Here is a 24661-nt window from a genome sequence, read left to right as displayed (position 1 = left end):
GTTATAAATGCGCCGATATTCACGTTGCACTTTGGTCATGGATTCAAATTTAGCGAGCTACAGAACACACTGAACTTTCCTCTGTACTGTCCACATCTCGACTGGCATGGCCGTGGGCTACTCCGCTGTATATACGATGTTACATCATCATCTGCACATGTGCACATGCTGCCACATCATCCTACAGAAACTGGGAGGGTTTTCCTTTTATTTGGTGCAGATTTCACATTTCTATTGTCTTTCGTTGCTTTCCTGTGACCGGTCAAAAGTGCACCATGACTTTACGGACACAATGTATAATAAATATGATTTTTCTATGTTATAATTATTGTAGATGTGTTGATATTTATCCATTTAACCAGTATTTAGTAAATCACTTGAGATATATTTTTATTTTTCATATATATATCATATTTTACTTTATTATTAAAGTACTGTCTTTCTAGTACTTAATAGGGTAGGAAAGGCAAATTGAGGACCTACCATTATGAAACTACGTGAGAGGTGAAGAGAGTAGTTTTCTGGGCTAACTCTAAGGGAAAAATAACTCAAATAATTTACATGACTAATATGAATAATTCAAATCTAATGAAAATTTGCAAGAAGTTTTGGTGTGGGTCGTTTTGTTAGTCAGATTAAAGAGTCGTATCAGGCCCTGACCAGACAGCTTCATCCTGAAGTGCAGAGGTTGTTGTTTGATCCCTGGTCAGGGCACATACAGGACTGGATCGATATTCTTATCTTTCTCTCTGTCTATCCCTTCCTCTCTCACTAAAATCAATTAAAAAAAAAGTCATATCAGGAATGCTGAGCTTCTGTGTTTTTTGACAGTTGCTTTGCCTCCCAAGAATACTCTGGTTTTTTTCTGTGTTGGCTTCCTGGAAAGTCTTAATTCATTCTTTGGGAAATCACGTTGCATCCCTACAGAGCTTCTTCATATGGACCTCAGCTTTCTTAAATTCGTCATGTAAAATCTCATGTAAAGAAGGGACCAATGAATTACTTTGAATTCATAATTTTAAACTTAGATGTTCGGAAGACTACATTTCAGTGAGTCTTTGCATTGATATTTTCAGCCTCCAAATCTTTCTGCCTCCAGCATCTACTTTAATAACATTTATGGGTTAAGGAATCTGTTTTTAATATCTGTTCATTCTCAGAAACTAGGTCATCAGGGCTTTGTCATTGTTAATGGAAAAGGTATTGTACACTTTTTTTCTTTTAGGGGCATGCTTGGTCTGATTGAAGCTAAAACATCTTAGAAATTGTTGCTCTGCTATATAACTACTCATATAACTTTGCATATAGCTTAAACTCATCCTAGCCCTGGGGATAGCTTGGTTGGTTAGAGCATTATCCCAAAGTGCAGAGGTTGCCAGTTCAATCCCCGGACAGGGCACATACAGGAACGGATTGATGTTCCTCTCTCTCTCTCTCTCTCTCTCTCTCTCCCTCTCCCTCTCCCTCTCCCTCTCTCTCTCTCTTGCTCAAATCAGTCAACAAACCCTCATTTTATTTGCCAGTACAATACTATTGTTTGTCTCTTGAAACTTTGGCTATTCTGTCATGCTATTTAGAATTCACATGAATTGTTAAAACTTTCTAGTAGGCCTTTTATTGACAGCCTTTGACCTCTCCTTTAAAAGTTATCTATAACATTTTCAGAAGTAACGTTTGGGTCTTGCTGAGACTGGAAATTTTATTTCTATAATGACAGAGCAAATTGGACATTTTTAGAAGTTAGAAGCGATGAGATACAGAAGAGGAGAAAAACCATATTAAATTTACATCGTGCCTGTTTCATTGTGAAAAATAATAATAACCTTATGTACTTTACTTTTCTATAGGGGTGAATTAGAGAGGCATTGAGGAAACTATCTCCTAATATGGGATTTCAGTTATTTCCAAATGTAGATAACAGAGTGGTTATTACTAAATTTTTTTCTTCTATAGGGTAGCCTCACGTACATATTGGTATGTTTATCACTTACCCCAAAATATTGACAATTTTGGCATTATAGGTAACCTCTTGAGATACTATCTTCTTGGTTTTAAGTGTGGGCCACAGATCCTATAGACTTTTCCTCTCTGCTTACACGATAGCATTTTGGTTTTTTTGGTCTCTTTCTTTGCCACCAGAATACCATATGCTCTTAGTGTCTAACATTTGGAATGAGAGAGTTACTATTGTTTTACAGTTAACTTGCTTAGTTAATGTGATTTGGGGGCATGAGACAGGACAACTTGCTGTAAGGTAACTCTGTCGTAGCCTTTCTTGGGACCTGAGATTTAATCATTAGACACTTAATTTCTTTGGGTTTTGACAGGTTTCTGTTTTTCAAGACTTTTTTATTTAAAAAAAATAAAGGAAAAAATTGTGGTAGGAATAATGATGCTATAAACCAGAGGTTAAAAATTGGTTGCTTATTGGCCAAATGGCGGCTTGTAGTGGGAACCAATCTTTGAATAAGAGGATTATACCTTCTCTTTCATTCTAATATTCTTTCTGAAGAGCTTCTAAAATTTTAATGTGTAGCCTGATCAGGCGGGATAGGATGTTGGCCTGGGATGCTGAGGACCCAGGTTCAAAACCCTGAGGTCACTGGCTTGAGCATGGGCTCACCACCTTGAGCATGGGCTCACCACCTTGAGATGGGATCATAGACATGACATTATGGTTGCTGGCTTGAGCCCAAAGGTTGCTGGTTTGAAGCCCAAGGGTGTTAGTTTGAGCCCAAGGTTGCTGGCTTGAGCAAGGGCTCACTGGCTCGGCTGGGGTTCCCTGGTCAAGGCACATATGAGAAAGCACTCAATGAATAATTAAGGTGCCGCAACTATGAGTTGATGTTTCTCCTCTCTCTTCATCCCTGTCTGCCCCCCCCCAATCTCCTTCTTTCTCTCTCTCTCTCTCTCTCTCTCTCTCTCTCGTGAAAATAAATAAATAAATAATTAAAATTTAATGTCTACATGAATTATTTGGGGGTCTTGTTAAAATGCAGATTCTGACTGAGTATGTCGCTGGATAGGGCCAGAGATTCTGCATTTCTAACAAGCTTTCAGGGAAGGCTGACGTTGTTGATTCCTAGATCAGACTTTTCTTCCTTTCCTGCTTTAAGAACCACTGATCTGGCTTGGATCTGGATTTGGGTGTTCGAATGGTGAATGATCTTCAGGAGTTTCTTGCAAACCTGCCTGACTTTCTAGAAATATTTTGAACAATCTTAGTTAGAGGTATTAAAATATAATTGTTTCTTTCCAGGTGGGAACAGAAGGGTATATACCTCTGAATAAGTTGACTATTCTTCCATATTTTTGATGCTGTTTTGAATACAGAGTTTCAGTAATAGCATATGTGTTTAAAAGAAACTGACTAATAGGAGGTAGAAGGAGAGTGAACAAATCCATGCATCAGATGCCTTACCTTGATTAAGTAGGGGTATCTATAGGTTTCAAAAATTACATTTGGTTTGAATTTCATACTACAGTTGACCATTGAACAATGTGGAGGTTAGGGGTGCTTGACTTTTTTTTTTCCTAATAATTTTATTTTTTTAATGGGGCGACATCAATAAATCAGGATACATATATTCAAAGATAACAACTCCAGGTTATCTTGTCGTTCAATTATGTTGCATACCCATCACCCAAAGTCAGATTGTCCTCTGTCACCTTCTATCTAGTTTTCTTTGTGCCCCTCCCCCTCCCCCTTTCCTTATCCCTTTCCCCCCTCCCCCCCCCCCCCCCACCCCCGTGCCTGACTTTTGACTCTTGAAAACCTTAACTACTGTTGACTGGGAGTCTTACTAACAGCATAAACAGTCGATTGACACATATTTTGTATGTTATGTGTATTATGTGTTGTATTCTCACAATAAAGTAAACTTGAGACCCGGGGGGACTATAGCAGAGCAAGTGACACCTTGCTCAAGCCAGCGACCTTGGGCTTAAGCCAGCGACCTTGGGCTTCAAGCCAGTGACCATGGAGTCATATCTATGATCCCATGCTCAAGCCAGCGACCTCGTGCTCAAGCTGGATGAGCCCACGCTGAAGCCAGATGAGCCCGTGCTCAAGCTGGTGACCTTGGGTTTTGGAACCTGGGTCCTCTGCATCCCAGCCTGACGCTCTATCAACTGTGCCACCACCTGGTTAAGCAATGGTAGTTTGTCTTAATGGAACTTTGAATACAGCCCAAATTTATGCAGCTGTTAATTGTTCTTTGCATTTGGGTTTTACTCCACTAAGGCATACCTGATTGCATTAATGAAAAGTTTTCTTTTTTCAGCTGCCATTCTTTAAGATGCTGTCTCTGCCCCCTCCCTCCACCCCTGTTGAGTCTTTCCTTTTGTCTTTATGTCTTTTTTTTATTTAAAAAAATTTTATTTAGAAAATTAAATTTAACAGGGTGACATTGATCAATAAGAGTATATAGGTTTCAGGTAAACATTTCTATAGTATTTGATCTGTTGATTATGTTGTATACCCGTCACCCAAAGTCAAATTATTTTTTATCACCTTATATTTGTCCCTCTTTACACCCTCCCCTATACCCCCTCCCCCACATCCTCACATCCCCACATCCCCCTCCCCCTGGCAACCACTTCACTTTTATCTGTAACCATGAGTCTCTGTTTTATATCCCACCTATGTGTGAAATCATACAGTTCTTAGCTTTCTCTGATTTACTTATTTCATTCAGTATAATGTTTTCCAGGTCCATCCATGTTGTCATAAATGGCACTATGTCATCAATTCTTTTTTTTTAAGGCTTTTTTTTTTTTTTTACAGAGACATAGAGAGAGTCAGAGAGAGGGATAGATAGGGACAGAGATAGGAACGGAGAGAGATGAGAAGCATCAATCATTAGTTTTTTGTTGCGACACCTTAGTTGTTTATTGATTGCCTTCTCATATGTGCCTTGACTGGGGGCCTTCAGCAGACCGAGTAACCCCTTGCTCAAGCCAGCAACCTTGGGTCCAAGCTGGTGAGCTTTGCTCAAACCAGATGAGCCCATGCTCAAGCTGGTGACCTTGGGGTCTTGAACCTGGGTCATCTGCATCCCAGTCTGACGCTCTACCCACTGTGCCACCGCCTGGTCAGACTCATCAATTCTTATAGCTGAGTAGTATTCTATAATATATATGTCAAGACATGGAAACAACCAAAGTGTCCCTCGATAGAGGATTGGATACAGATAGATTTTCAAACTTCCTAGGTAATTTCTTTTTTGTCTCTTGATGCTTTATATCAGTGTTTTTCTACCACTTGTTTGGACCGGGGTTGAAAAACACTGCTATATGTAAAAGTTATCCTTAAAATTTTCATCTGACCTGTGGTGGTGCAGTGGGGAAGGGGTTGACCTGGAATGCTGAAGTTGCTGATTTGAAACCCTGGACTTGTCCAGTCAAGGCACATATGGGCAGTAACTAGGAGTTGATGCTTCCCACTCCTCCCAGCCCTTCTCTCTCTCCCCTCTCTTTAAAATGAATAAATAAAAAGCTTTAAAAAAAGTTTTAATTCAGTCAATGGATAATAATTAAGGCTATAAATAGAGGCATGATTGGTCTGTTTATCAGTTTAGGTAAAAAGAGTTAAAATGAAAGTAAAAGATCAGGGGATTCCTATAAAAAAGAAAGGTGAAAAAAAGAAAGCCCAAGTTTAGGAACCTAAACAAAACATTTTGATTGGCAGATAGAGAACCTTGCATGCACACAAATGTTCATATTTGAATATTTATAGAAGGTAATCTGTCAAAATTACTGTTATTTTAATTTGCTAAGCTTGGCTGATTGCTGCAGTTGTATGTTGGTTGAATTCTAGATGAGGAACTGTAAATATAATATGGTGTGTAACATGCTTTTTGTCCTTGAAGCTGTTTGGATATTCCTGTCCTGTTCCCCGTTCACCCCCTCCCCTGCCTTTTTTTTTTTTTAAGTGGGGCCTTTTTGTATTAGTTGAACTTTCATATTCTTTTTTAGACAAAAAATTAAAGTGGGATAATGGTAAATATTAAAGAAAGTTTTTTAATTAAACAAACAAACAAAACCTTGATCATTGGGTGATCCAGAATTGTTTAAATAGAGTTAATTATTTGTTCAATCTCTGTATCAAAGGAGCTATCCCTGGAGAATTCAAACTTAGGAACAGGTATCTCATTTGAATGACCTTATGAGGTTTTATATGAGATATGTTTCATGTTAACAACAAAAGAAATGTATAATCATAGATAATTAATGTTACCCCTTTCTTTTGTCTCATTTCGAACAGTTGGTAATTTCAGTGACCCAGATTCAAGCAATAATATCTTTCTTTGGAAGTATCATGTGGTTTCATCAGCTTCTTATATTTTAGGGGAAGGAAGGTAAGCCATTTTTCACATTTAATATTAAAATAACTTTGTTATTAAATCTGAATTTTCTCTTTTTAAAAGTTAGGGAACCTTTTTCTCTTTAGGCATAGAAAACACTGTTATTTATTGATGCTGTATCACTTTCTCAAAAGATTCCACTGAGAATACATTATTTAGCCCTAGTGATGATACACTGACCTACACATCATTTTTTGGAGCAGGATTACATTCTGTGCTGTATTTTCTAGGCTATCTTATCTCTTACACAACCATTCTCACCTGAGTAGTTAGTTTGTTTTTACATATGTGACCACCCAACATGACTAAGTCTTAATTTTTTTTGTTTTTTTTTTTTGCATTTGATATTTTCATTTCTTCAGCTCTTATGAAATGACATAGTTGGATTTATTTTGTTGGTTATTACTTTAGCTAGAAACTATATTAAATACTAAGTCTCAGTTTCACTTAAATACTGACTTTGTTTTGGGGTTTCAGGAATATATTTTATATTTAGCAGATTGAGTGGAACTTTTCTTTTAGAGTGTTCTTTTCTATCATTCACAAGCATCCATCTTCATTCTTATTTGACAACTGTTTTTTTGGCAGATAAATCTTTTTTCTAGGAGCTTATATATAATCTTTCACTTGTTACTGTGATCACTTTTCCCAGTTCTTTTTGTGACCATCACTCTAATTCCTCATCATCCCTGTAGGAACATTATCCAAGTCTGTAGCTATCCTCTGGCTGAAGAGCAACATTATTAATAATTCCTTAGCATGTTACCCTAGCTCCTAATATTGTAATGGTGTACCCACCATCTGTTCACTGTATAAAGGCCCTAGAAATGCCTATTGTGTACCTAGTGGTACACAATATTATTCCCAGATGTGGAAATAATAAAATAAAATTTACATATGTGTGAAGTGAATTAATGCTAATATGTTCTCTTGGGTTTGACCATTCTCATGTTGTTGCTATGTTTGGAGGCTTTTTTTGCAACATATTTTAAATTCCTTAAGGTGCATTAGATACACTCATCTTATTTAACCAGCATGCTTTTGGTTAAGTATGTTAAAATTCAATTGAATAAAATTTAAGTCAGTAATATAAAAGGTAATGAGTTGTTTTACAGAGTGATCTTGAAAAAATATAAATGTATTTCTTGCTATAAGAACAGACAGCACTCTACAGTGGATAAAGATTTCCTAAGGAAATTAAGTTTGATACAGGTTAATTCCACAATAACAGCAAATTTTGGGAATTTGACATCCAAATGTCAAATTTCACATATAGATTTTCACTTTCTACTGATTATTTTCTTCCAGAGGAAGATTCTTTTTTTTTTTTTTTTTTTTTTTAAATTTTTATTTTTTATTTTTTCAGAGACAGAGCGAGAGTCAGAGAGAGGGATAGATAGGGACAGACAGGAACGGAGAGAGATGAGAAGCATCAATCATCAGTTTTTCATTGCGACACCTTAGTTGTTCATTGATTGCTTTCTTATATGTGCCTTGACCACGGGCCTTCAGCAGACCAAGTAACCCCTTGCTTGAGCCAGCGACGTTGGGCTCAAGCTGGTGAGCTTTTGCTCAAACCAGATGAGCCCTCGCTCAAGCTGGCTACCTCGGGGTCTCGAACCTGGGTCTTCCGCATCCCAGTCCGACGCTCTATCCACTGTGCCACCGCCTGGTCAGGCGCAGAGGAAGATTCTTAAAGTTTTATTTGTGTAGAAGGGATTGTAATTCTATTTTAGGAATGAAGAAACAGGCTTTATTTTTCACAAATTAATTGAACAGTAAGGGTAGCCAGTGAATTTTAGTATGTACTCATAGATTTTTAAAAGAAGTCCTTAATGGAAACTTAATATTTAGGTCTTTATTTAGGAAATATTTTAGTTTGTAATCATGATTTCTACAATATTTGTCCACATGTTTTAACTGCTTCAGAAAGAACAGATGGAGAAGCCCTGGCTGGATAGCTCAGCTGGTTACAACATTGTCCTGATACTCAAAGGTTATGGGTTTGATCCCCAGTCAGGGCACATACACATACAGGAATAGATCCATGTTTCTGTCTCTCTCTCCCACCCTCCTCCCTTCTTCTCTCTCTAAAATCAATAAATAAATTAAAAAAAGAAAGGATGAAGTATATTGTTTAATAATTGACATTTTAGCATTATATAAGGTCTGCCGGAAAGTTCTGTCCGTTTCTATCACAAGTTTTGACGCATAAGCAAGTTTATTTGGCGCATGTGTGCCTCTCTATTTTTATCACTTAATGTATACATACTGATGTAGCAAATTAACTAAAACAAAGTTGATTCACGTTAGTCTTATGTGTGAAGCCATAGTGTACCCATAGCTACTGATAAAGTTCATTTACGCCACTATAATTTTTACGAATTTTAACAAGGAAGAAATGCTACAGAAGCATGTCTGTCGCATCCACCATATTCCCCAGACTTAGCACCCTCTGACTATCACTTGTTTTTGTCCTTACAAAATTTTTGAAGGGCAAAAAAATTCAAAAATGAAGAAGATATCAAACAAGCACTGGTTCCATTTTTCGCATCAAAAGAGAAAACATTTTTCAAAAATGGGATATACAAATTGCCCTCACACTGGCAAGAAATCATTAATAATAATGGCAATTATATTATTTAATAAAGTTTACTAATGGTAAGAAAAATTTGAATTTTGTTTTATTCCAAAAACGGACAGAACTTTCCGGTAGACCTTATATATAAGGTAAACACTATTATTAATCATATTTTAGGCAATTGGTATGCCATTGAGACAAATTCGGATTTTCATTTTTTCCTGTTAATATCATAAGAATGTTAACACTTTTATCAATTATTAAATGTGAAGGTAAAGATTGAAAATGGAGATTTTTTTGTGTATGGTTCTTGGTTCAGCATGTAAAGAACTGTTAGGAGTTATCACTATATTCTACTAACAAGTAGAAAAAACTGAACATACTGAAAATTTAACAGATCTTCTTAGGTATGTCAGAGAAGTGAGGTCACAAGGAAACTGCTGCCCCCTCCCCCAAATTGGAAAGACAGGTGAATAAAGAGAATGATAGTTCACCCTAGCAGAAACTCAGGAGTAGAAACCTCCAAGGGAACCAGAACTGGGTAGGAAAACATAAAGTGTAATTGGTTACAATTCTAGGGAGACCCAGTAATAGAAGGCTACCACACTGTCATGGTTTTACTTCTAGGTCTTCACAGTGAGTATTAGAGAAAAATTCCCTAGTGCTTCCTGTAGTGGGAGGGGAAAATAACCATTTGGAAATATGTCAAAGCTTTCTGTTTTTCTTAATAAGATCTAGCATCAGGAGAAAGCATTTTACCAGAGCCTTAATCTGTTATGGTGTTATCTGAGCCTAACAGACCAGGAGGAAGAGAAATAACCATCTCTAGCCTGTTCTAGCCATTTTGTCCATAATGGTGGGAGTGGGGAGTGAGAGACTGAAAAGAACTTATTAAGGTAACAGCCTTGGAGCACAGGCTCACTAAAAGACAGAGACCTAACTATAGGATTATAGAGCTTCTCCCCTCACTCCTTACCATATTACTAAATACCTATTTGATACAGTTCCTTTTACTCAGTGCATTTTATCTGGCTTCCAACAAAAAATTATAAGGCATATTAAAAAGCAAAAACAACAACAACAACAACATAGTTTAAAAGAGACAGCAATCAGGCCAGGGCACACAGGAGAAGCACCCATCTATTTCTTCATCCTTCCTCCTCTCCTTTTTATCTCTTCCCCTCCTGCAACCAAGACTCCATTGAAGCAAAGTTGACTTGGGTGCTGAGGATGGCTCCATGGCCTCCGCCTCAGGCATTGCAACCAGAGCCATGCCCCAGATGGGCAGAGCATTGCCCTCTAGTGGGTTTACCAAGTGGATCACAGTCGGGCAAATGCGGGAGTCTGTCTCTGCCTTTCCATTTCTCATTTCAGAAAAATACAAAAAAAAATTACTTAAAAAAAAAGCAACCATCAGAATCAGATTCAGATATGGCAGAGATATTGACATTATCAGACCAGGAATTTAAAACTATGATTAATATGCCAAGGGCTCTAATGGAAGAAGCAGACAACATGGAAGAACAGATAGGTACTGTAAGTTAGAGAGATGGAAATGGTAAGAAAAAAATCAAGGAATGCTAGAGATAAAAAAAAAACTAACAGAAATGAAAAATGCCTTTTATGGTATCATTAGTAGGTGGGACACAGTGGAGGAAAGAATATCTCTGAGAGCTCTACTAGAAAAGCCAAATCCCACAATGGATTACAAATAACAGCTGATGCTAACACAAGAAGACCTAGAAATAACACAACTGAAAACTGGAGGCAGACAACACCAAGCCTAGACTCAACCAGCTCTAGAAACAATACACCCAAACACACAGACATAATGAGAAGACAGAGAAGTGCAATCCAAATGAAACCACAAGAGAAACCTCCAGGAAATGAACTGAGTGATATGGAAAAAACCAAACTTCTGGATGCAGAGTTTAAAATAATGATTGTTAGGATGCTTAGGGATCTTAGAAAAACAATGGATGGTCATTATGAACACCTAAATAAAGAAATAGCAAGTATAAAAAAGGACATTGAAATATTAAAAAAGAATCAGTTGGAGATAACAATTACAATATCAGAAATGAAGACCACAATGGAAGGAATTAAAAACAGCATGGATGAAGCTGAGGATTGAATTAGCGAGTTGGAGGACAAGATAAATGAAGGCATGGAAGCAGAACAGAAAAAAGAAAAGAAACTCAAAAAGTCCGAGGAAACTCTTAGAGAGCTCTGTGACAACATGAAGAGAAATAACATCTGCATCATAGGGGTTCCTGAAGAAGAAGAGAAAGAACAAGGGATAGAGACTTTGTTCAATCATATCATAGATGAAAACTTCCCTAAATTAAGGCAGGAAAAACTCTCACAAGTTCAAGAAGCACAGAGAACTCCATTAAAGAGTAACCCAAAGAAATCTACACCAAGATACATCATAATTAAAATACCAAAGCTAAGTGATAAAGAGAAAATATTAAAAGCTGCTAGAGAAAAAAAGGCTATCACCTACAAAGGAGCTCCCATAAGGATGGTATCCGACTTCTCAACAGAAACACTTGAGGCCAGAAGGGAATGGCAAGAAATATTCAAAGTAATGCAGAACAAGAACCTACAACCAAGACTACTTTATCCAGCAAGGCTATCATTTAAAATTGAAGGAAAATAAAAAGCTTTCCAGACAAAAAAAAGCTCAAGGAATTCAACCAAACCAATGCTGCAGGAAATGTTAAGGGGCCTGTTGTAAGCAGATCAAAGTGGGAAAAGAATATAGCAAAAGAGGAATACAGCTTTAAAGAATAAAATGGCAATAAACAACTACATATCAATAATAACCTTAAATGTAAATGGATTAAATATTCCAATCAAAAGACATAGGGTAGCTGCATGGATAAGAAAACAGGACCTGTACATATGCTGTCTACAAGAGACACACCTTAAAACAAAAGATGCACATAGACTGAAGGTAAAAGGATGGAAAAAATATTTCACGCAAATGGAAATGTAAAGAAAGCTGGGGTAGCAATACTTATATCAGAAAAAATGGACTTTAAAACAAAGACTGTAGTAAGAGATAAAGAAGGCCAGTACATAATGATAAAGGGAGCAATCCAACAGGAAGATATAACCATTATAAATATCTACACACCTAATATAGGAGCACCAAAATATATAAAGCAGACTTTGATGGATTTAAAGGGCAAGATCAACAGCAATACTATAATAGTAGGGGATTTCAATACCCCACTAACATCATTAGATAGACCTCAAGACAGAAAATCAACAAAGAAACAGCAGACTTAAAGGACACACTAGATCAACTCAATTTAATAGATATTTTCAGAACATTTCACCCTAAAGCAGTAGAATATATCAATACATTCTTTTCAAGTGCTCATGGTACATTCTCTAGGGTAGACCACATGTTAGGGCACAAAAGCAGCCTCAGCAAATTTAAGAAGATTGAAAGCATATCAAGCATTTTCTCTGATCACAACGGCATGAAAGTAGAAATCAACCACAACAGAAAAACTCAAAAATTCTCAAACACATGGAAACTAAATAGCTGGTTGTTAAATAACGAATGGATTAAGAATGAGCTCAAAGAAGAAATAAAAAAATTCCTAGAAACAAATGATAATGAGCATATAACAACTCAAAATTTATGGGACATAGCAAAAGCAGTACTGAGAGGGAAGTTCATAGCACTACAGGCATACTTTAAGAAGCTAGAAAAAGCTCAAATAAATAACTTAACCCTTCATCTAAAAGAACTAGAAAAAGAACAGCAAGTAAAGCCCAGATATAGTAGAAGGAAGGAAATAATAAAGATCAGAGAGGAAATAAATGACATAGAGGCTAAAGAAACAATACAGAGGATCAATGAAACCAGGAGCTGGTTCTTTGAAAAGGTAAACAAGATCGATGAACCTTTAACCAGACTCACCAAAAAAAAGAGAGAGGACTTAAATAAAATTAGAAATGAGAGTGGAGAAATAACAACTGACACAACAGAAATACAAAATATTGTAAGAAAATACTATGAAAACCTGTATGCCAAAAAACTAGACAACCTAGATGAAATGTACAAATTCCTTGATACCTACTATCTTCCAAAAATCAATCTGGAAGAATCAGAAAACCTAAACAGACCGATTGTAACAAATGAGATTGAAACAATTATCAAAAAACTTTCAACGAACAAAGTCCTGGGCCTGATGACTTCACAAGTGAATTCTACCAAATATTCAAAGAAGAACTAAATCCTATCCTTCTCAAGCTATTTCAGAAAATTCAAGAGGAAGGAAGACTTCCAAGCTCCTTTTATGAGGCGAGCATAATTCTGATTCCAAAACCAGGTAAGGACAACACAAAAAAAGAAAATTATAGGCCAATGTCCCTGATGAATTTAGATGCAAAAATCCTCAACAAAATATTAGCAAACTGGATCCAGCAATATATGAAAACAATCTTACACCATGATCAAGTGGGATTTATTCTTGGCAGGCAAGGCTGGTACAATATTTGCAAATCAGTCAACGTGATTCATCACATAAACAAAAGGAAGGAGAAAAACTACATGATAATTTCAATAGATGCAGAAAAAGCATTTTATAAAATCCAGCACCCATTCATGATCAAAACTCTCAGCAAAGTGGGAATACAGGGAACATATATCAACATGATAAAGGCCATCAATGACAAACCCACAGCCAACATCATACTCAAAGGGCAAAAATTAAAAGCAATCCCCTTAAGATCAGGAACAAGGCAGGGGTGCCCCTTTTCACCACTCTTATTCAACATAGTCCTGGAAGTCCTAGCCACAGCAATCAGACAAGAAGAAGAAATAAAAGGCATCCAAATTGGAAAAGAAGAAAACTATCATTATTTGCAGATGATATGATATTGTATATAGAAAACCCTAAAGTCTCAGTCAAAAAACTACTGGACCTGATAAATGAATTCAGCAAGGTGTCAGGATATAAATGAATACTCAGAAATCAGAGGCATTTTTATACACCAACAGTGAACTGTCAGAAAGAGAATGTAAGGAAAAAATCCCCTTCACTATTGCAACCAAAAAAATAAAGTACCTAGGAGTAAATTTAAACAAGGAGATTAAAGACTTGTACTCGGAAAATTATAAAACATTGACCAAAGAAATCAAGGAAGATAAAAACAAGTGGAAGCATATACCACGTTCATGGTTAGGAAGAATAAACATCATTAAAATGTCTATATTACCCAAAGCAATTTATAAATTCAATGCAATACCGATTAAAATACCAATGACATACTTCAATGATATAGAACACATTCTAAAAATTTATATGGAACCAGAAAATAACATGAATAGCCTCAGCAATCTTGAAAAGGAAGAATAAAGCGGGGGGTGTCATACTTCCTGATATCAAGTTATACTACAAGGCCATTGTACTCAAAACAGCCTGGTACTGGCATAAGAACAGGCATATAGATCAATGGAACAGAACAGAGAACCCAGAAATAAACCCACACCTTTATGGACAACTGATATTTGACAAAGGAGGTACGAGTATACAATGGAGTAAAGACAGCCTCTTTAATAAATGGTGTTGGGAAAATTGGACATCTACCTGCAAAAAAATGAAACTAGACCACCAACTTACACCATTCACAAAAATAAACTCAAAATGGATCAAAGACTTAAATGTAAGCCATGAAACCATAAACATCTTAGAAGAAAACATAGGCAGTAAGCTCTCTGAAATCTCTCGCAGCAATATATTTGCCGACTTATCTCCACAGGCAAGTGAAATAAAAGACAGGATAAACAAATGGGACTATATCAAACTAAAAAGCTTTTGTACAACAGAATAAAAAGACAAACTACACAATGGGAGAATATATTCAACAATACGTCTGATAAGGGGTTAATAACCAAAATTTATAAAAAACTTGTAAATGCCAGGAAAACAAACAATACAATAAAAAAATGGGTGAAAGAATGGACACTTCTCCAAAGAGGACATACAGATGGCCAATAGGCATATGAAAAAATGCTCAACATCACTAATCATTAGAGAAATGCAAATCAAAACCACAATGAGATATCAGCTCACACCAGTCAGATTGGCGCTCATCAAGAAAACAACACAGAATAAGTGCTGGCGAGGATGTGGAGAAAAAGGAACCCTCCTGCACTGCTGGTGGGTATGCAGACTGGTGCAGCCACTGTGGAAAACTATCGAAATGCCTCAAAAAATTAAAAAAAAATGGAACTGCCTTTTGACCCAGCTATCCCACTTTTAGAAATATACCCTAAGAACACCATAGCACTGTTCCAAAAGGAGAAATGCAGCCCCATGTTTATGGCAGCATTGTTCACAATAGCAAAGATCTGGAAGCAGCCCAAGTGTCTGTCAGTGGACAAGTGGATTAAAAAGCTTTGGTACATATATACTATGGAATACTACTCAGCCATAAGAAATGATGACATCGGATCATTTACAATAACATGGATGGACCTTGATAACATTATACTGAGCAAAAGAAGTAAATCAGAAAAAACTAAGCACTATATGATTCTATACATAGGTGGGACATAAAAACGAGACTCAGAGACTTGGATAAGAGTGTGGTGGTTACCGGGGGTGGGGGTGGGGGTGAGGAAAGAGAGGGAAGGGGTTGGGGGAGAGGAGAGGCACCAAGAAAACCAGATAGAAGGTGACAGAAGACAATTTGACTTAGGGTGAGGGAAAAAAAAAAGAATATCTCTGATCTTTTAAACAGAAACTTTCAAAACTGAAAAGCAATGAGAAAAAAGACTGAGGAAAAAGAAATGGAAGAAACATGTCCCAAGGACTGTGGGACAACTATGGAAAGTGTAACATGTATAGTGGGAATGTCAGAAGCATAAGAAAGAGAAAAAGGAACAAAAGAGATTTTTGAAGTACGTAATAATGACTGAGAATTTCTTCAAATTAATGACAGATTTCAAACCACAGATCCAGGAAGTTCAGAGAACACCAAGGAGAGTATGTGCCTAAATAACCTCAACTAAGCATTTCACATTCAAACTGCAGAAAATCAAACATGCAGATAATTTTGAAAGAAGCTAGAGTGGTGGTGATAGGAGGGACTCACCATATCTATTGAGGAGCAAAAGAAAGGATTCATCTTACTTCTTTCCAGAAATCATGCAAGCAAGAACAGTTAAATATTTAAAGTTTTGAGGCAAAACTCCCCAACAGTCTAGCATTCTGTATCCTGTGAAATTATCCTTCAGAAGTGAAAGAGAATAAAGACTTATGTTACCAGCCCAAAAGTTTGTGTGCACAGTGTTTCAAAAAAGGCCATTGTTCAGAAACGTCAGAGTTTAGAGTAAGGAAAGATTTATTGATTGAGATGGCTCCAGCTGCAGAAGATGGGGGTGCTTCTAGGTCCTCAAATCCATGTAAGGCAAGCACAGATTTCAGGCTTCTTTTTAATTAAGGGAAAGGAAAATGGGAGGGGCTGTTTTTAAAATCAAGCCCTAAGCAGAATTCCACTAAAATTATCCTGTCTAAAGCAGGAGTAATAACGCTTTATGAATACGAAGAAGGCCCCAACAAGATTGTGTCAGAGAGGCTGAATACTCTTATACTTAGCAAACAAAAATTCAGAGAATTTGTTGGTAGTAACCTGCCTTGCAGGATATGTTAAAGGAAGTTTTTCCAAGGCACATATGGGAGTTGATGCTTCCTGCTCTTCCCCCCTTCTCTCTCCTCTCTAAAATGAATAAATCAAGTCCTAAAAAATTTTTAAAAAGGAAATTTTTCACAGAAAGAAATTGTGTAGCCAGAAATTTGGATCTACTTTATAAAAAAAGAGTAACATCAGAGAAAGAATAAGTGAAGGTAAAATAAAAGCTTTTACCCTGGCCGGTTGGCTCAGTGATAGAGCGTCGGCCTGGTGTGCAGGAGTACCGGGTTTGATTCCCGGCCAGGGCACACAGGAGAAGCGACCATCTGCTTCTCCACCCCTCCCCCTCTCTTTCCTCTCTGTCTCTCTCTTCCCCTCCCGCATCCAAGGCTCCACTGGAGCAAAGATGGCCCAGGCACTGAGGATGGCTCTGTGGCCTCTGCCTCAGGCTCTAGAATGGCTCTGGTTGCAACAGAGCAACGCCCCAGATGGGCAGAGCATCGCCCCCCTGGTGGGCATGCCGGGTGGATCCCGGTCGGGCGCATGCGGGAGTCTGTCTGACTGCCTCCCATTTCCAACTTCAGAAAAGTAAAAAAATAAAAAAGTAAAAAAAAATAATAATAAAAAAATAAAAGCTTTTATTTTTCTTAATTGATCTAACAGATAACATAAGTTGTTTAAAATAATAACAATATTTTCAATGATTATAACTTGTATATAAGTGAAGTGGATCATTGCAATGATACAGGGTTGTTAGGGAGGTATTATCAATATTCTGTAGTATTATAAGAAACTTGCACTACCCAGGAAGTGTTACAGTGTTATTTGAAAATGAACTTGGACTACTTGTAAATATATGTGCAAACTAGGGCAACCATTAAAGTGAAAAAAGAAGTATAATTGACATGCTAAGGAAAAAAAATGGAATTATATAAAATGCTCAATTAAAACAACAAAAGACAGAAAATGAGTGGAAGACAAAAATAAGAATGAAGAGAAAGGGCAAGAAATAGAGAACAGTAGCAAATATGGTAGATATTTATCCAAGTATGTCAAGAAGTACTTTAAATGTCTGTTATCTATGTACACCAATGTAAAGACAGAGACTGTCAGAGTGGTCAAAAAGCTGGATAAAGATATTCTGAGACAGTATAGGGACTTGAGCCCAGGAATGGAAAAATACTCGGTGGTCAAGTCAAGGTAAGACCAGGTGGAGCCCCACCAGGCCATAGTGCAGTGGATAAAGCGTCGGACTGGGACACAGAGGTCCCAGGTTCAAAACCCCAAGGTCACCCACCGATTTGAGTGTGGGCTCACCAACTTGACTGTGGGGTTGCTGGCTTGAATGTGGGATCATAGACATGACCCTGTGGTTACTAGCTTGAGCCCAAAGGTTGCTGGCTTGAAGCTGAAGGTCACTGGCTTGAGCCCAAGGTTGCTGCTTGAGCAAGGGGTCACTCGCTCTGCTGTTGCCTCCCTCTCCCCAACCTAGTCAAGGCACATATGAGAAATCAATCAATGAACAACTGAAGTGCCTCAATGAAGAATTGATGCTTCTCTCCCTTCTTGTCTGTCTGCCCCTATCTGTCCCTCTCTCTGTCTCTCTCTCTCTCTCTCTCTCTCTCTCTGTCACACACACACACACACACACACACACACACACACACACACACACACACACCAGGTGGAATGTGTATAAACTGGTGGCAAGAATGTTACCATACCTCCACTGAAAAAAATTTTTTTTAAAGTTCCCTTTTACTTTGACATGGACAATTCCACAAGCCCACTATTTTTTTTAAAGCTTGTCTTTTCATGCAAGCCTACTTTGTTTCCACTTTATAAAAATAGCCAAGCAGAGCCATCTGCCTGAGCTAGGTCAGAAGACATTCCTTTACTCTGTGCTACCTCCCTTGTGCTTGAGCATAGCTTAATAAAAACCTGTCTAGAAATTTCTCTGGGGTTTCCTCATAATTCCTTATCTTGGGGAGCCCAAGAACCCCAACCCTGGTAACAATACCATGCTAACATTAATCAAAAGAAAACTAGAGTAACTAGCTCTATTAATTTCAGACAGAGGAGATTTTAGAGCAAGGAAAAATTTCAAGGATAAAGGGGAGCATTATAGAATGATAAAGGGGTCAATTCTTTAAAGAGACATAACAATCTTTAATGTGTGTTCACCCAACAGTATGTCATCAAAATACATGAGGCAAAAAACTGATAGTCAACCAACCCTAGCTGGTTGACTCAGTGGTAGAGCTTCAACCCAGCGTGTGGATGTCCCAGGTTGGATTCCCGGTCAGGGAACACAGGAAAAGTGACTATCTGCTTCTCCGCCCCTCCCCCCTCTCAATTTCTTTCTCTCTCTCCCTCTCCCTCAGCCATGGCTTGATTGGTTTGAGTGAGTTGGCTCCAGGTGCTAAGGATAGCTTTGTGGCCTTGACTCAGGTGCTAAAAATAGCTCAATTGCCGAGCACTGGAGCAGCACCCCAGATGGACAGAACATAGCCCCAAAGGGGGCTTGCTGGGTGGATCCTGATCAGGGTGCATGAGGGAGTCTATCTCTCTGCCTCCCCTGCTCTCACTTAATTAAAAAAGAACTGATAGAATTGCAAAGAGAAATAGAATCTGTTGGTGAAAGAATGGCACCAGGTGTTAGATCAGTGAAGTCAGACTGGACCTTGGTTCAGCAACCACAGTAATTAGGTTCTGACTGAGAAAGAATTCAGAGCCAAGACTCAAACTATAAGAGATAGTTTATTTAGAAAGTCACAGAGGTAGAAATGAGCTGTAGAAGAAATGGGCTCAGGAAATAAGTTACAGAGGCAAAAGAAGAGCCCTTGGAATTTAGGAGAAAGAGGCAAGGAAAAGTGCATTTGGGGAAAGGAGTAGAGAAAGGCACAGGCTTGCTCCATGGAGCAGCACTGTGTCCTCTGTCTTGAGGCTGTTTATCTGTAGGTCTCAGAGGAGAGTCTCAATAGAATATTCATTAGCTTTCCAGTTGTGTCCTTTTAGGGCTGTATTCTTTACTGATTGGGCAGCACTACAGCAGGGCATCTTTAGTCAGTGCATCTGGTCCTGATGTCAGTCATGGCATGATCTGACTTTGCTCCTTTCTGGGCCTGGAGCTCTAACACAACTGAGGCTTAGATGTTATCCCTAGAAGTTAATGCTTAAGGGAGTGGTCGTGTAAGGGCCTGCATGGGAGTGGCATGAGGCTACTCTGGCCCCGTGTTCCTCCTCCAAGGGGGTCTACTGCGTGACTAGTGACATGCCAGGGTAAGAAAGGCCAGGGTGTCTAACCATATGACCAGCAATATGCTAGGGGAGGAAAGTTTATGTTGGGGTGAGGGTTTTATTTTCCCAGTTTTGCCTATTGTTAGGCACCCAGGGCTTTCTGTCCTCATGACATTCAGTACCTAGCCCATTGTCCTTCCTCTCTTTGCTCATGTCTGTCTGTCTACTACAAATTCACTATTTTAGTTAGATACCTTAACACTCTTGTATCAGAAATGGACAGATCTAGCAGGCAGAAACTAAGTAAGTGTGAGCTCAACAGTAACACCCATCAAATGGATATGATTGATATCTATCGACTACTTCATCCAACAACAGCAGATACATGTTCTTAAAAAGTGAAAATGAAATTGAGAAACTCCAGGATTTTTTTTTTAGTGTGTGTGTGTGTGTGTGTGTGTGTATTTTTTTTTTTTTCCTTCATTTTTCCAAAGCTGAAAACGGGGAGGCAGTCAGACAGACTCCCGCATGTGCCCAACCGGGATCCACCCGGCATGCCCACCAGGGGGCGATGCTCTGCCCATTTGGGATGTTGCTCTGTTGCGACCAGAGCCACTCCAGCGCCTGGGGCAGAGGCCAAGGGGCCATCCCCAGTGCCCGGGCCATCCTTTGCTCCAATGGAGCCTCGGCTGCGGGAGGGGAAGAGAGAGACAAAGAGGAAGGAGAGGGGGAGGGGTGGAGAAGCAGATGGGCGCCTCTCCTGTGTGCCCTGGCCGGGAATCGAACCCGGGACTTCTACACGCCAGGCTGATGCTCTACCACTGAGCCAACCGGCCAGGGCCAACTTCAGGATTTTTTAGGCTACTTTTTTTTTTCTGTAGAATTTGTATCATAAGTGATCAGAGAAAAGAAAAATGATGAACTTTTTATTTTTTAGAGAGAATGAGAAGCATCAACATGTAATTGCTTTTACTTTAGTTGTACATTGAGCTTCTCATGTGTTCCTCATTGATTACTTCTCATACATGCCTTGATGTGGGGGTTCCAACCTAGCCAGTGACCCCTTTCTCAAGCCAGTGATCTTGGGCTCAAGCCAGTGAGTGACCTTTGGGCTCAATCCAGCCACCATGGGATCACATTTATGATCCCATGCTCACGCCAGCAACCCTGTGCTCAAACTGGTGAGCTTGTGCTCAAGCTGGCAACCTCAGGGTTTCAAATCTTAGACCTCATCATCCCAGGCCAATGCTCTATCCACTGTAGCACTACCCGTCAGGCAAAATGGTAGTGTTTTGAAGGGACCAAAGTTTTGCCTTTTGGGATATTGATCTTAAGCTGGTTATTAAGAAACAAAAGATTCAGAAAGAACCTTTGACCCTCCCCCTTTCCTGCCTAAGAGATTCGGAAGGAAAAGCCTAAGAAAATTTTAGTAAATTCTCTTTAGCAGACTAATTTGAGTTAAGTATACTGTACTAGATTTTCCCCTGTGTCTCATTGTTTCTGGGTTGCTCTTCCTCAATTACCTGTAAATTGCCTACTTCCTTTTAAATCTCAAACCCTAACCTTCTTTTCTCCTTTGTCTAAAATGGTATATATATGTACACAGTTTTACCTCACTGTCTTTGGAATTTTCAAGCATATGTGAATTCCCCATGTGAACATATTAAAATTTGATTTTCTCATGTTAATCTTTCTGTTAACTTGATTAATAGTCCAGCTAGCAGACCTTAGAAGGTGGGAGGAAAAGCATTTTTCTTTTTTAGTCCCCACAGTTTCTTTACCATTTTAAGAGCACCCTTTTCTTACTGCTCTTCCTGTCCTTTAGAACTATGCTTGGGAACGGGATTATAGGCTTAAATTAGTGGAATGTATGGGCACTGGGTAAAATGGGAAGTATTTCAGCTTTCTCTAAACTTTAATTCTTTCTCATCCTTTGTTGCTCAAAATGGTGTTTCAAGAATTGGCACCTGGTTCAAGAGGAGGCTAATTCTTTGCAAAGCTATTCTAATGATATGAGGCATTCACAATGTTTTGGTACTGGATTGTTGGATTAATATTGGTTTGACATCTACTGTATTTGCATGCTAAGTACTGTTGTTATTGTTATCTTTTGTCTGCTGGGTAGTCTTGGTAGTTACCCTACAGGGATTACCAACATATATAGGATTCCTCAAGAAATTAGAAATCTTGTTAAAATTAACTTATTGAAATTGTTCCCTTTTTTATAGAAACAAAATAAAACTGAAAACAAAAATAAAACACATTGCCCTGGCCGGTTGGCTCAGTGGTAGAGCGTCGGCCTGGCGTGCAGAAGTCCCGGGTTCGATTCCCAGCCAGGGCACACAGGAGAAACGCCCATCTGCTTCTCCACCCCTCCCCCTCTCCTTCCTCTCTGTCTCTCTCTTCCCCTCTCGCAGCGGAGGCTCCATTGGAGCAAAGATGGCCTGGGCGCTGGGGATGGCTCCTTGGCCTCTGCCGCAGGCGCTAGAGTGGCTCTGGTCGCGACAGAGCGATTCTCCGGAGGGGCAGAGCATCGCCCCCTGGTGGGCAGAGCATCGCCCCTGGTGGGTGTGCCGGGTGGATCCCGGTGGGGCGCATGCGGGAGTCTGACAGTCTCTCCCCGTTTCCAGCTTCAGAAAAATACAAAAAATAAAAAAAAAATAATAAAATAAAATAAAACACATTATCCCCTCCTTGGCTCACAAGTAGTGGTTTGAGGACAAAAATCTATCAGTGTGTAATTCCTGGGTCTCTGTTTTGTCTTCTTGACTGTTGACTAGTTATATGAACCTTGTCATGTCATTGTCATTATTTATTACCTCAGTTTCCTCATCTTCAAAGTGGAGATAGTACCTATCTTATAAAGCAATGGTAAGAATTAAATAAGTGTGTGCAAGTGCCTAGCTCAGAACTGACATGCAATAAGTGTTACTTCTCTTCCTCTTTCCTTTTGGCATCAGTAATATCTGGATTCCAGCCCTTGAATTCACTTGTTACAAGTTGTGAGAGCAAATTATTTATTCTCTCTGAAAGTCATTTTCCTTTAACATAACAGTAATCAATACCCTATTTATATTGTTGTGGTTGGAATTCAGTTCCTAGTGTAGTCTAGGAAGTATTTGTTGAATCTGAATTTGTATGTTATACTGCCAAAATTATATACATATTTGAGGTTTTCTGGATCTTTTGGATACCAAATTCACTATATATATATTTAAGAATATGCAGTAGGAGGAATATAAACAAGGAAAAGTAAATCTTTTTTCTCTCTTTTATGAAAGGCCTCTACAGTAGCTTACTTAAACTTTTCTTAAATGTAATTCATTGGGAAAGTAGGGATGTCATGGATCAAAGGATTTATTTTACTTGAACAGGTATCTAGAAGAAATAGGCATAGGGCCCTAAGGAAGTCAAACTCTTGAATATACCTCTTTGCTTTTAATATTTTTCTCTTAGGTTGCTTTCATTTTTTAATGAGAGACTTTAGTATACAATAATGGTTTTGTGGGTAGATCTTGGAAAATTCCATACTAAAAATTTTCTAGATAAGTGATTACCAGAGAAAGAACTAATACATCACTATTAAAGTTAGTTTGGTAAATTAAGATCAAGACTCATGAATGAATCATGTTAAATGAGTTATGAATTAAATCAGTATTGTTGAATTTAACTATGTGTTAAATCAATATAATTTCTTTCACATAATCACAGAATTGAAATTGATATATGTAGTATATTGTATTGAAGGTAGGCAGAGTGATGAACTAGGGAGTTTGTAATTTTAAAGATGTATAGTTCCATTAATTTCAGGTAGATTTGTTTGAAAGTGAGTCACTTTCATAAATAATCAGCAAAATATCATTGCCTTCGTATTTTGTAGTTGAGTCAGCCTTTTTATCTACTTAGATGAATGTAAATTTTAACTTAGTATCTTATACATTTCCCAAAGTTGAGGAGATAATTGGGCATACAGAGCATTAATCACTTTTTATGAGTTCATTTTTTTTGACATGCTACAGCTCTTTATTAGGTGCTTGTTAACTACCCTGAAAATGTTGCATGAAGTAGAGAAGAGTCTTTGCATGCATAGCTTTTATCTGCAAGGAAGAAAAAGCCACATTATGTGCAGGAAAGCTTCTGCTGGTAAAAATAGAGATGAATTTATAGGTGAATGTTAAAGACACGTGAATGTGTGTATTGGGGCTGTAGTTAAGTATTTTTGTTGTAAGGCGAAGGATTAGCAGAGTTAGAATACATGCATTGCATGGGTATTGCTGAAATCAAAATAAGTATTTTTTGCTAAGGTTTTTGTTTATTTTGTATTTTATCTATGTCTAGCTATCTATCTAATCTATCAATCTATCAGACAGAAAGACAGGAAGGGAGGGAGATGAGAATCATCAACTTGTAGTTGAGTCACTTTAGTTGTTCATTGATTGCTTTCCCAGAAAAAATATTCTGAGAGAGAGAAAAAGACACTGAAACACTAAAACATACCAAAATGTTTTTAGTTGTTCATATGTGTTTTGACCGCGGAGCTCCAGTCAAGCCACTGACCCCTTGGTCAAGCCAGTGGTCTTGGGTTCAAGCCAGTGACCTTGGGCTTCAAGGCAACAACCTTTGAATTCAAGTCAGTAATCATGGGGTCATGTCTATGATTCCACTCAAGCCGGCAACTCTGTGCTCAAGCTGGATGAGCCCATGCTTAAGCCAGTTACCTAGGGGTTTTGAACCTGAGTCTTCAGCATCCCCGGTTGAAGCTCTATTCACTGTGCCGCCACCTGCTCAGGCATGTTTATTTTTTTTTAAGGAACAA

The 24661-nt window shown here is 38.3% G+C and overlaps 1 protein-coding gene across 3 annotated transcripts in view; it reads left to right on the top strand.

The window, feature by feature from the left end:
- Positions 1 to 24661, top strand: part of FUT8 (fucosyltransferase 8) — a 236677-nt gene that overhangs the window by 52554 nt on the left and 159462 nt on the right. For all 3 annotated transcript variants that reach the window (XM_066342033.1, XM_066342032.1, XM_066342034.1), the window contains exon 3: positions 6266 to 6359. The gene's annotated coding sequence lies outside the window, so the exon portion shown is untranslated. The remainder of the gene's footprint in view (positions 1 to 6265; positions 6360 to 24661) is intronic.

The sequence above is a fragment of the Saccopteryx leptura genome, chromosome 6 (genome assembly GCF_036850995.1).
Source record: "Saccopteryx leptura isolate mSacLep1 chromosome 6, mSacLep1_pri_phased_curated, whole genome shotgun sequence".
In the NCBI taxonomy this organism is placed as follows: domain Eukaryota; kingdom Metazoa; phylum Chordata; class Mammalia; order Chiroptera; family Emballonuridae; genus Saccopteryx; species Saccopteryx leptura.
Note: the sequence above shows the minus strand (reverse complement) of the source record. Positions and strands in the feature narration are given on the sequence as shown.